Source organism: Humulus lupulus, chromosome 9, assembly GCF_963169125.1.
Source record: "Humulus lupulus chromosome 9, drHumLupu1.1, whole genome shotgun sequence".
Lineage (NCBI taxonomy): Eukaryota > Viridiplantae > Streptophyta > Magnoliopsida > Rosales > Cannabaceae > Humulus > Humulus lupulus.
In genome coordinates this window covers 60,317,342-60,329,240 of record NC_084801.1, presented here as the reverse complement: position 1 = coordinate 60,329,240, position 11,899 = coordinate 60,317,342, and the positions used below count along the sequence as shown (strand labels likewise).

The 11,899-nt window shown below is 35.8% G+C and overlaps 1 long non-coding RNA gene across 1 annotated transcript; it reads left to right on the top strand.

Annotated features, from left to right (window-relative positions):
• The first annotated feature begins 2,198 nt into the window (after window positions 1–2,198).
• Window positions 2,199–5,605, top strand: LOC133802525 (uncharacterized). The gene is made up of 4 exons (XR_009877376.1): window positions 2,199–2,495; window positions 2,821–2,928; window positions 3,789–3,994; window positions 5,121–5,605. It is a non-coding gene; the product is annotated as an uncharacterized LOC133802525 (long non-coding RNA).
• Window positions 5,606–11,899: the final 6,294 nt, after the last annotated feature.

Genomic DNA, 11,899 nt, shown 5'->3' with positions numbered 1-11,899 from the left:
CTAACACACTTTCTATATAAAAGAGATATATAAACAACATAAATTATTCTCTCATGTTTAATGTTTTCATCAGCAACCTCTCTTATTATAATTATAAGGGTAGGTAACCATTTGGTACCCTGTGTTTTTGCAAAGTATCATTTTGGTACTTTCTGTTATCAATAATGCTCATATGATACTCTGTGTTTTAAAATCGTACATATTTGGTACCTTAAACTCAAATTTAATTAATGAAATTTTACCAATTTAATCAAACTGCTGTCAATTATGTAAGTTCCAAATTTAAATTTAATTACTTAATTACATATAATTGATGACAGTTTGATCATATTGACAAAATTTTATCTATCAAATCTGAGTCTAGGGTATCAAATATGTATAATTTTAAAATACAAGGTACCATATGAGCATTATTGAAAACAGAGGGTATCAAATAAGTAAATTCCCTAATTATAATCATGTTGGCTATATATATTCACACATATACACACAAAGGTAATCGATAGGATATTTTTGGTACAATATATTAAAGATGATTGCCGACATCTTTAAAAAAAAAATGAAAAAGATGTATCATGACCAAAGTCAGCTCAAGCATATACCTCCCTCAAATTTTTATCATTATAAAAAAATGTCAATATAAACTAATGAAAATTATTAGCGTACTTAAAATAATTTAGCAAAATTATGATAAATAACTTAATGATCACCACACGAACATATGATTTTCCACTCAAGAATTATTGATATGCAAGAAATTTGATTTCCTATTCAAGAAATTTGGGCAATCATCAAAATGATCTTACCTAGTTTGGTTTGATGAGTCCTACTTGGTGGACACTATGAGGTTATAACGAAGCAAGTTCAAATAATGAAAACTTGTAGTATTAATAGTATCGAAATTTAATAAAAAAATAATTTGAATATTATTTTAACGAGGGATATTGGCGGCATAAATACTTAAGTTCATGATTTTGTTGCCTAATTTATTTTTTTGACGGCATTAATACCTAAAATTTAATTTTTGTTACAACCGTTACTTTTTCCCATTAAGTGACAAATATCAAACTATTTAAATATTTATTATTTATGGTACAAATGTTAAAAATTAGGTCACTACTACAAAACTGGACTTTCCCGACAGTCAATAATTGCTTAGTGGGACTCTACGCCGACAGTTAAAAACTGTATGCATAGAGACCAACGTCGATAGCTAATAACTGTCACCGTTGCTTTTTACTGTCGCTATTGACCCCAACGCCGACAGTTAATTCGAGACCAATGCCGACAGTTAAAATGTGTCGCTATTGATCCCAACGCCGACAGTTAATTTAAGATCAATGCTGACAGTTAAAATGTGTCGCTATTGACCCCAACGCCGACAGTTAATTCGAGACCAATGTCGACAGTTAAAATGTGTCGCTATTGACCCCAACGTCGACAGTTAATTCAAGACCAGTGCCGACGGTTAAAAATTGTCGTTATTGACCTCAATGCCGACTGTTAATAAAAGTCAAATACCGACAATTATAAAATGTCGTCAAAATTCAAATAAAAAAACCTAAAAATATAATTAATAAATAATTTTATTTTAAAAATAAACTAATTTTTTTTAATATATATTTATGAAAATTATATATATTTATTAAAAACTTTTAAAGCAATTTTTTTCCTAAATTTTTCATATTATTAACTTTTGTATTTATAATAATTTTTATATTAAAATTAAAATTTAATTTTATAATGAGGTAATAGATGAATTTATGTCTCAAATTATGTATTATTTCTTGGAATGATTAATAAGTTATATTAAAATTTAGAGGTGGAGAATAGATTGAATTTAAAAAGTTTTACTTTTGTTAAATTGTATTATTATTTATTGAGAAATAAAAAATAAAAAATCTTTAAATTTGATAAATCAGATTTATAAACAATTAAAGATTTATATTTTAAATTATGAGAATTAAAATAAAATAAATTTTGATCACCCCATTGGTATATTATTGTGGAAAATAAATATCAAGATTCTTTTAATTTAAATAAAAAAGAAATTATGTTAATTAAAAATTAGATTTTTTTTGTAATTAAATAAATAAGAAAAGTTTAAAATAAAAAGAAAAATCTGAAACATAAACTTTCCCTTTGCCTATTTTCCCTCTATTCCCCATTCCCATTCTCTCTTTATTCATTATTAAAAAAAAAAGATAAAAAAAGAAAAAAAAATCGTGAAAGCCAAGGCCCATTTCACAAACCCTACCAATTCTCTTCTCTATCTCATTCTACCAGCAGCAGCCACATAAACCCAAGGCTCATCTCTCATTTTTTTTTGGAGTTCATCTATCACCGAGCCGTTGGCAGAAGTCTGGCGGGGCTCGATCGGCGCAGCTGCAGAGGGACAGGACTTAGGGACTCGGGGTTCTACTCGGGGTTACCTCTGCTAGCTTCCTCCTGACGCCGAGGTTTTTGCTGCTGCTACCGACTGCTTGCTTCCTGAGGTTTGGTTTTGATTGCGTATCTATGGCTTCCTTAATCGATATTATTGGTTTTGGATTAGTATTAATAAACGTTTGGTTGAAAAATAGGCAAGTTTGGTTGATGCAAATGGTGTCAAACCTAGCCAAAATGTGATATGTTGTCTCCTTCAACTAACGATGCTTTAATCTTTGTCTGGATTTGTCTTAGATAAAACAGAGTAATATGTGTATATAAGATTTTGCTGAGAAAAAGAAAGGAAAATGAGGTAATAGGGATATTTTCTTATTGTTCAAATTGAAAATACAAAAATAAACCCCACTTGTTACGTCATTTTTTTATTTATAGGGAACTCAAATAGCAGAATGAAGGTTTGGCTCTAAGGAAGGACATTGGAATTCTCTGTATGATAAGTTGATATATTATAAGAACTACCTGAAACGCTTGGCAAAAGAGGTATACAATTTATTAACTCTTTATATACTTGTGCTTATAGTCATTTCCTTAATTCCTTGTGCGGATGGCTACAATGCGTGCGAGCCAGCAGTTATACTAATTGTTAATGATTGCTTTGTTTACTTGGAAACATTTTATTAATCCATTTATTGTTTTCTGCTTGGGATTGGGTGGGAGTGTGAGTTTAATATTGAATGGTTGTTGCATATAAAACTAGATGATTAGTGGAAATGGAAGGAAAAAAAATATGCACCTTACTATTTATTTAAATATGCATGAAAAAATGACTAGTTATATTCTATTTAGATGATTAGTTCTATGCTATTTAGAATTATGACTTACTAGATTATTAGATCTATGTTATTTAGAATTCTAACTTATGACTTGCAGATAATTTGTTTTAATAAGACATTTGCACTTACAGTTGCAAAGCCCCTTATCTCAATGAGTTTTGGAGATGATGACCAATGCATTGAGGGTGACTTCACTGCTTGGTATTTTTAAATTGGTTCTCAATGAATAACACAAATTTCAGTTTCTTGTTTGAATATTGCTTGCTAAGTGTATGATAAAATTGTCTCTTTCAATATTCAGTTTTTATAAGAGGTTTCTTATATTGGGTTAATGAATCCAAAGTAATTAAGTGGTGTTGTTGATGTTTCTGTGTATCTCTTACTTGTTGCTTTTAGTGATTGATTTTGATGTTTCATATGGTAACTTCTTTTATACATGTTATATGAGATTGGTAATGCAATGGTTGGCTGGTTGCTATTTCTAGTATTTTTATTATTATTACAGATGAATTTAGATGTTTGAAGTTCAGGTTTTCTTTTTTGCATAGTGTGGTAACACTCGTACAGTTTCTGGACTATGCAGGTACACATGCCCATAGCAGGTCCACACTGGAGGTTCTAGTCTTTTGGTTCATTCATGGTGAGCCATTGTTTGTTGACAAACATTATCAGGCTAAGGAACTTTTAGACATGATTATTGTTGCTCAGTTAGAGACCTCAACCAGGGAAAGCCATCTCCAGTGCAATGGACGTTCACTTTTGTTGGATCTTAGGTAAGCATTTTAATCATCTATGTCATTTATAAATTTCAGTCTTTTCTTTTCTTGCGGTGAGGGTGTTGGATGCAACTGAACCATTTTCAATGCTTTTTATTTCATTAGGTCACCTATGTTTTCCATAAGCTAATTACATATATGTTGATGGGTTATATTATCTATTTTTGTCTTCCGCCGGTTACTCAAGTGGTAATTACCACTTGGCGCCAGGGCCTCGAGGGATTAGTGGGGGTGGGCCCCCTGATACCCTCGGTTATCAAAAAAAAAAAATTATCTATTTTTGTCTGGACCTTGTAATCAGGAATGGTATTTAGATTATTGGTGGAATATCTTTGCATTTTTGTCCGCAAAAAATATTTTGCATGTGTATATGCAGTTTTGTATCATGTGTATGTATCTTTTTTGTGATATTATACTGAATACCATCTGACATTTTTGTCCCATAATGTGACTTATTCAATTATGTCAATTTTATGCACTCAATTCCAAGTAGCAGGGCACAAAGATGGTGTAATTGCTCATGAAAGTTATTTCAATATGTTTTTGTTTCACTTTATTAGGGCATATAATTGGTGAAGTTGACAAGTCTTCCACTTTTTACCTCTTTGATTCGCACATACACCTCTTCATATTATGTGAATTAGCTGTATTTTTTTCCTTTCTGCGATTTTACATATTGTTGGAAGACTTAACTGAGCTAGCGTTTGGTATGAGGTTTGGGTTTGGGACAGTAGAGTTAGAGGGGGTTTAGATTTAAGAGAATGTGAAACTCAAGTGTTTAAAGGGGTTAAGATTACCCTCAAATTAAGCTAAAAAAATGGGACTCACTTGGAAACACAAACCTCCAAGCCATTAAAAATAAATTTACCAAACATGGGTTAGATTTGACATTCCCACCAAACCAAACTCCCATACCAAACATGGGTTAGATTTGACATTCCCATTCTCAAGAGCGCGAGCTAGTTAACAAGTACAATTATGTTGTTAGCCTATGGAGAGGAGTGAGTGAACTTGTTCTTTTTCCTTGAATTCTTTTCCTATTCTAATTTTGTAAGAGAAGTTGATTTAGTCGGAAATGTTTCAACTTCCAATTTGATATTGTGGTTTTTTCTTTTCATTTCAGATTTCCACTTTTTCTGGAGAATTTCATTATGGGAATGCCTTAAGACTGTTACATACCTTGGAAGAGGCATCCAAAGTGTTAGTTATCAGTAGTTGTGATTGTTCATGAATAAAGTAAATATAAAACTTAACTTTCAGAAATCTCTAGAGAGAGGGAGATTTATATTTAACTATTATGGTTGGTTGGGCTATTTGCATGCAGATTCTATAGTTAAGTAAATGCAATTGTAGCCCTTCTCCACCCAATTCACTGTACAAGAGAGAGAAAAGTGGATGTGGTGTTTGATATGACTACATTTCCTGATTTTCTAGTTGGGTTGGGAGTTCTGTATATTGTGTTAAGGCCAAGACAACTGAAGCCAAATGTCAATTAATTTTTGTAGTGATTTGGAGAAGAGAATTATGTTGTCTTGTTGAAATTTGTTGTATTATATATTTTGAAGTTTATGGATTTATAATTTTATAATGAATTTTTATTGAGAATTATTTATTCCCATGGGGATTTGATGTATTATTTACATTTCAATTGTATGCCTAAATGTCCTATGTATATGAATTATTATTATGATAAGTATAATTTTTTTTACAAGTTATGGTAATAATAATTAATTGAGTAATTTTTTTTTAAAAATTTATATCAAACTTCAATTGTTAAAAATATAATTAAAAGTTTTAAAAAACATATATCGAAAAATTATTTATATATATAAATTTAATGTTACGGTGACACCTAATAACTGTCGTTGTTTCTAGCAATGGCGACACCTAAAAATTATCGGTGTTGCCAGCAACGGCGACACCTATTAATTGTCGGCGTTGCCAGCAACGGCGACACTTATTTACTGTTGGCGCAGCCAGCAATTGCGACACCTATTAACTGTCGGCGCAGCCAGCAACGGCGACGCCCTATTAACTGTCGACGTAGACAGCAACGGTGATACCTATTAATTGTTGGCGTTGCCAGCAACGATGACACCTATTAATTGTTGGCGTAGTCAGCAATGATGACAATTATTAACTGTCGGCACTTCCAGCAATGTCGACAGTGTTTAACTGTCGGCGTAGCTACCCCTACGCCGGCATAGGCAAATACGACAGTTAGTCGACTGTCGTCATTGCTCAATAGCGACAGTTAAAAACTTTCGGGAAAACCCGTTTTTGTAGTAGTGGTTATTTAAGTGCAACAATTACATAAACTTAGTATTAATGCCGCCAATATCCCTAATTAAAAAGTTTGGTATTTTCTTGTGAACGGAAAAAAGTAACGGTTGCAACAAAAAATAAACGTTAGGTATTTATGCCGTAAAAAAAAAAGTTAGGTATTTAAGTGCAACAAAAGCATGAACTTAGGTATTTATGCTGTCAATATCCCTTTTAACTATTGTTGTGTTTGTGACTCAAATTCTATTTGGCCCATTCTGACAAACTTACAATGTGACTAACTAAAGTAAAACAACTATTGAGAAAAATTGGGACTCTTAAATGATAGTAAAAAGATGAGATTTATATGCCTTATATCTTTTAGTGTGTAGTTGCTACATATTATAATACCCCCATTTTATATTATTTATAATGAAATAATAAATTTTCTTTTTTATTCCTATAGTTTTTTTCTAAAGAGTAATTGGCGGCGATAATACCTAAATTTTTTAAAATTAGTAGTTTAATTTTTAAATCTTTTTTTTACAACATAAATATGTTCCGTCACCATTTATTGGCAGTCGTATGAACCTTGTTGTTAACTGACACTTAGACTGCTAGAAGTGAATTTTTGATTCGGTACATCATCTAAAATTGTCTTAGTCAGCTTAACTCTTCTATGTCATTAAAAAGATATGTCATCTCACCATTAAACAAATTAAAATAAAATTTTTACTTAAAAATTAGTAAAACAAATTTCAAATTTCAAAGTTTATTTTTAACTTCCTTCACTGTCTTCCCTACCTCGATACCCATCTTCTCTTTCTTTATTTCTTCACACCATTTCGTCGGCTTTGTTGACCTGTGAAATTGGCCAACGGTCGTATGTACAGTATATGAAACCTTTTGAATGAAATAAATAAAATAAACAACAGAGTACAATTATCTTAAATAAACACATATGAATTTTATAGTGGTTTAGCCCTGTTCTGATGAACAGTTATAACCTAATTCACTTAGTCTTTTGTATTGAATTACTCGACAATTACAAGTACGAACTGATGAGTTCACTCCTCATAAAGATTTTCTCCCAAAATTCCAGAAAAAGAGATCCCTTGAAATGAAGCCCTGTGTCCTTTATTTATAGTACCCAGCGGCTGTTGCATGACCAGTAATACTGGGATCGTGGTTTGGTACACGATTATTAGGTAGTGGAGATACGTGTCCACCTCCCCATGAATATGAGATCGTGGGTTTTCTCGTTGTTTCTCTAGATCGTGGTGGATAATGCACGATAGAAACCTCTGGGAAAATGTTAAGTCTCAGTTGGTATATGAGACTTAGGTGCAAGGCCTGACGACCCGAGCTTGGGTGCTAGGCCTGTGACCTTCTGGGTGATGGACCTGTTGATCCTTTGGGTGCTAGGCCTGTGACCTTTTGGGTGTTATGCCTGTTGATCTCAGTTTGAACGACAGTGAGTATTTCTCAGTGAAGTGTACTTGGGGGTTTGAGCCGACCACCCTATGAAGAATAGGGTGGGCCGACCCCCCAGGTGGTTCTTGAGCAGGTCAGGCCAACCACCCCTCGGGGGTTTATGCTTGGTCGACTTCCCCATAAGTCCTGGACCTATCCTTTTTGCTCGTCGATCATTTCTCAATACTTTGTCATTCTTTCCCTAATTTGTGATGTCACGTGTCGCATTCTCATTCGCCACATCATCCTCGTATTTTTGAGAGATAACAATTGCCTCCCAAGTTTATTGTAATGTTTTCAACATTACAGTATACTTGATCCTGGCCCAAAAAACATACCGTAGCAGTACTTAAATAGTCAAATCTCTCGGGACATTACATAGTACTTTTTTAACTATCGATAATTTGCTCAGCACGAATTTTCAGGGATAATTAGAAATTCCTAAAAATAATTAGGTTTTTCAAGGAAAATTAATTTCCTAAAAATCTAATATATATTTTCAAAGAAATTTGAAATCCTAAAAATATAACATATTTTTCAATGAGTTTTAATGTCCTAAAAATATAATATATTTTTCAAGGATATTAATTCCTAATAATAAAAAATATTTTTCAAGGAATTTTAATTCCTAAAAATATAAGATAGTTTTTCAAGAAATTTGATTTCCTAAAAATATAAATATTTTTCAAGGAATTTTAAATTCCTAAAAATAAAGATATTTTTCAAGGAATTTAAATTTAATCATACCAGATATTTTTCAAGGAAATTTGAATTCCTAAAAATATATTGTCTACCTGAGAGGTTATAAGCAGCTCTTCTCTTCTCATTCCTGCTCTATGCGCCACTTCCAAAGAAAGTTCAAGTCTGATTTCTCCAGTCCCTCATCAAACTCAAATCTTTTGTAAGTGCTTTATTCTAATCCTCACATCATATAATTTGAATGTGCTTAGATTTATAAGAAACACTTTGAATTTTAGAGGAATTTTTGTCCGAATCTTCTTGTTTTGGTGCATCTTGATCCAAAGTAATTAACTTACTTGAATCAAGATTTCTCTGAAAAATGGCAATTTCCAGGGTTATGAACCCTAAGATGGGAGATTTCCAGGGATGTAAGATCCTAGGTCGACCACCTCATTAGTTTGGCGATTTCTAGGACTCCAAATCCTATCACCTGTGATTTCCAGGGATAGGACTAGGGTTAGGGCCGAGTACCTTCAGGGATTTTCCTTGTGCGATTTCCAAGTCTAGGAACAAGGTTAGGCTGGCCACACCTAGATCTTTATGGGCCGAGTACTTCCCTTCCCTGCCTTAGGCGATTTCCAAGCCTAGACTTAGGGTTAGGCCGACCACCCCTAGGGCTTCATGGGTCGAGTACTTCCTTTCCCTTGCCTCAGGTGATTTGAAGGCCTAGAATTAGGGTTAGGCCGACCACCCCTAGAGCTTCATGGGCCGAGTACTTCCTTTCCCTTGGGTAATTTTCAGGGATCCAGGGTGGTCGACCCAAGCATAAGCCGACCACCTAGGCCCCTAGAAATAATTTTTTAACCTCAATTGATCTCCTTGGGGGCCTTCCTTGTACTGTAAAAATTACTTTCTGGAGACTTGATGGTCGGCCCAAGCATAAGTCGACCACCTAGGCCCCTAAAAATAATTTTTTTACCTCAATTTATCTCCTTGGGGGCCTTCCTTGTACTGTAAAAATTAATTTTTCTGGAGACTTGAACGGTCCTCTGCCACTTTTCTGAGCCTTGCATCCCTGGGGTGGTCGGCCTAAGGTGGTAGGCCGACCACCTATGCCCCATTTTTCATGCTTCATAATTTGATGGATTCATGGTGGTCGACCCAGGCTGAGGCTCACTGGGCGGACCTCTTATATAGAATTTTACTCCTGATTTCTTCATTTTTACTCCTTAGCCCATGGATATGCCCCCAGCTATTGGCTTCATTATGCTCATTTACTAACTTTAATCTTCATTTTTCTTCTGTTGTAGATGTCCAACTCCTCTTCATCAGACAAGTCAGTAAGTGAGCGTACTCCCCAGGAGTTCTTGGAAAGGGTGAAAAGGATTCTCCCTCGCTCCACTTTATATTTGTTCAGTGAGGAAGATTTCTTGAAAAGGTATTGTCCAGTGGTGAGAGTAAAATAGACGACTCGGCAACCCTCTAAAGATGATTCTCATATTGCCAGGCACATCACTTAGAGCTCCTCGCCTGGCTCTTCTCATATTTCTTCTCAGCATAGTACGCCCCGCGGCTCCTAAGGCACATCTCAGCGGAGTCATTCTTCTCAGCGGGATAGGTCAGGTCAGCGAGACTCATTGCAACGCCCTTTACACCGAGATACTAGTTAGGTTCCCCATCAATCTTCTTCTTAGCAAGAACGTATCAAGGGTTCTCATCACTATGCTACTCATTCTCAGAAGCATTCTATTCATAGGTTCCGGTCTAAGGTTGTTCGCCCTCCTTCCAAGAGCAAGATGGTCTCGCCTGCTGCGCAACAGAAGAAGAGACGACAAAAGGAGTTCAATTCACCAGATTCTGGGGCCACCTTTGCCAATGAAATCATATGGAAACCGGTTGAGTAGCCTCGCCCTGCAGATTATGAGGTTGTTTGGTTTAAGGGGGCGGCCTCTGACATGACTAAAGAAAATGTAAAGAACTGAAGGAAGAACTTTGACCTCTCCGACGTGTCTATTATTATCCCTGGTCCAGATGACAGAGTTGAGGACCCCCTCTGGGTATGTGCACTTTGACACGTTCTGCCATTAAGTCTGGGGCCCTACTTCCTCTTCATCCATACTTCTGTAGTATTGCATACTATTTTGGTATTAGTCCTTCTCAATTGGCTCCTAATGCGATCTTTGCCTTATCTGCACGTTGGGCCTTTTTATAGACTGCTCCCGACCCAGGTTATGACAGTTATGGCCAAGGCACTGATTGCCATGCCCCCTGAGGAGAAGAATGTCAAGACCCTCGTTACTCCAGAGAACCTTAGGAAGGTAGGGCTATTTCCTCCTACCATAGCTGATGTTCCGGATGACGATAGTCCCGAGCCTGTGACCACAATAGACTCCCCGAGACCCATTCATGTCGAGGAGGTACCTTTTTCATCGGTGCCGGCCGGACATGAGGGTGATGAGGTGGGTGCATCTGTTGTGTGCTCATCGCTTGCTTCAGATGACTTATTCATCTATGCTTAATATCCATCTAACATTTGATCTTCTTTTGCAGGCTTAGACATGTTTCATTTTGTTCATACCCAGCAGAGGTCGACCGAGGCCAGTCCTTCTATTCAAGTGGCAAAAAGCGCCAGGGTTGAGGCTTAGTTAGTCATGGAGGTTCCTCCTGAGGTGTACCCTCTGACTCCTTTGGCGTCTAGTCCAATGCTTTTGGCATCTAGTCCTATCGCAGAGGTAGACCCATCTTTGTCTACACCAGTTCCTCCCATTTTCATTGATGCGAGTGCTTCCTGTTCTGCGCCTGCTCCCTTATCCGAGCCACATCAATCTGCTATACAGAACTTAAGTGTCCTCATGGACCAAGTGTCTCATCTGGAGTAGACAACAACATCTTTTAATGGAATTAAGAATGAGGACTTGAACACCATTTTAACGAAGTCACTCATCTTCAGAGTGTGAGTCCTTTACAATTCTCTTCTTGCCTTGTTATCTTGTGCTCTGAAATTTATCTAACACTCATATGTTTTTCACAGGCATTGATGCTAGTCTCTCATGTCCGTGATAGGTCTATGGAGTATACCTTTACGCTCTCCAACCTTCATTCTGAGCTTGAAGCTGTTCGCCAAGAGGTGCTGGGCCTTAGGCGCGAGAGGAGTATTCAAATCATTTGGAAGTTGAACAAAAATCTGAACTTGGATTTCCTTCCCGAGAAGACGCGAGCGAAGGAGCTTAGGAAGTGTTCCGCTCATGAGGCTGCCGAGGCTCAGGGTGGTCTTTCAATGATTCTCCTCGTCCTAGTGAGTCTTCTTGGTCCTTTATTCTGTCTTTCCTTTCATGCCATTGGTGGGGCACCTTGTACTTGACAGTTTTTACATATGACATTTTATGCCTTTATACTTTTTTGTTATGAGTACTTAGTGTATTGATTGAATTTTTTTATTTCCAATGCTTACTAAGTATATCAACTCACAACCCTCATTAGTTCAGG